The 1,861-nt window shown below is 28.9% G+C and overlaps 1 long non-coding RNA gene across 1 annotated transcript in view; it reads left to right on the forward strand.

Moving 5' to 3' along the window:
* Positions 1 to 1,861, forward strand: part of LOC128247610 (uncharacterized) — a 127,720-nt gene that overhangs the window by 1,013 nt on the left and 124,846 nt on the right. The window lies entirely within an intron of this gene.

The raw sequence follows: 1,861 nt of genomic DNA on the forward strand, positions 1-1,861 counted from the left end.
TAAATATATATATAATATAAATAATGTATACATATGTGCACGTACCTACATCTATATGTATACATACGTGCATATATGGGTACAGGACATAAAAAAAAACGTTAAACACAATGAGAAACGAAAACATAAAAACAAATACAGAAAACAAACTTTTTTCGAACAACGAAAAAAACAGAGTTGAAGAAAGTTCGTTTTCTGTTTTCGTTTCTCATTGTGTTTAACATTTTTTTTTATGTCCTGTACCCATATATGCATGTATGTATACATATAGATGTAGGTAAGTACATATATGTATGGATATATGCATATATCTATATATTATTTATATTATTTTATGATTGAACGCCACGCATCCTTTTCCAAGTAAGTTGTATATATATATATAAACGATCAAAGAGATTCTGTTGTCGGCAAAATATGTTATTTAGTAAAATGAATTAAAGTTAGTACAGAGAACTTGTCATGGGGAACTAGACATTCCAACGTTTAGAAAAACCGTCAACTTCTTTTCCTTGAAGAAGGACTCCGTCGGAAACGCTGAATTGTTCATTCCTAAAGTCAAACTCACTGTATTCTTTTTGTCGATTTCACTGTAAATATGTGTGTTCGTGTTTGTATGTCCTTGTATGTGTGTAGTGGGGAGGGATGATTGATTTTTTTCTTCGGCACAAATCGCCTCAGTGTATGTTCATGATTGAGAGCTTATTCATGTGTTTGTATATATCAACAGACATTCTTTCATCATATATACATATGTGTGTGTACACACACACGCACGCACACACACACACACACACACATATGCACACACACGTACGCACACAAAAATGCACTCATACACACAGAGACATACACATACATACACATCTTGAAACTAATTTAGCTTGGAACATATGACGCAGAGGTCAGTATCCTAAACATACAACTGTACAAATAAACATGAAGTATGTATGTATGGATGTATGGATGGATGGATGGATGGATAGATAGATGGACGCACATATATGAATATGTATGTGTAACTGTGCAGTTGTATGACGCTATATACTTATATATATATACACACATATATATATACACATATATACACACACACACACACACACACATATATATATATATATATGTTTCACGTTTGTTCAGTCCACTGGGCATGCTTGCATATTTACATCAGTTTATGTATATATCTGTTTGTGTAGGTGTGAATATAGTTGAATTCATATGAACAAATTTAGATTCAATTTATATCAAGTCAACATTCGAAATAAACAACTAAATGTACTTCAATTACCAACCTACGTATATTTGTACATACAGATATATAAACGTAAACATACAAATGTGTATGTAGGTGAATAGTTATGTATGTATATGTATGTGTGTGTGTATATGTAAATATATATATATACATATATATATATATGTGTGAATATATATATATGTATATATATGTGTGTGAATATATATATATGTATATATATGTGTGTTTCTGTTCTACGGATATTGAGATGTAAAATAACGTGATAGTACTGAGGGATACATATATCCTTTTTGCTGAATTGATATAAGATTAAATTTTATTTTAATTGTGTGTATATTGGTATATGCTAGAGTTTTTTAGAGTGAAGTTATTAAGAACATTATCATCATTATTATTATTATTGTTATTATCATTTAAGTGTGGTTTTGTTTTACTCTAGTTTGAATGTTATATTTTTTTTAAATTGTTTTCTACGGCATGATTTCTTTCTTTCTTTCTTACATTCTTTCTTTATTTATTTATTTATTTATTAAATTTGATATTTATTTTGATGATTATTACTCTAACGGATTTTATAGCGTTCTAAATTGAACAGTAAAT

Source organism: Octopus bimaculoides, chromosome 4 (genome assembly GCF_001194135.2).
Source record: "Octopus bimaculoides isolate UCB-OBI-ISO-001 chromosome 4, ASM119413v2, whole genome shotgun sequence".
In the NCBI taxonomy this organism is placed as follows: Eukaryota; Metazoa; Mollusca; class Cephalopoda; order Octopoda; family Octopodidae; genus Octopus; species Octopus bimaculoides.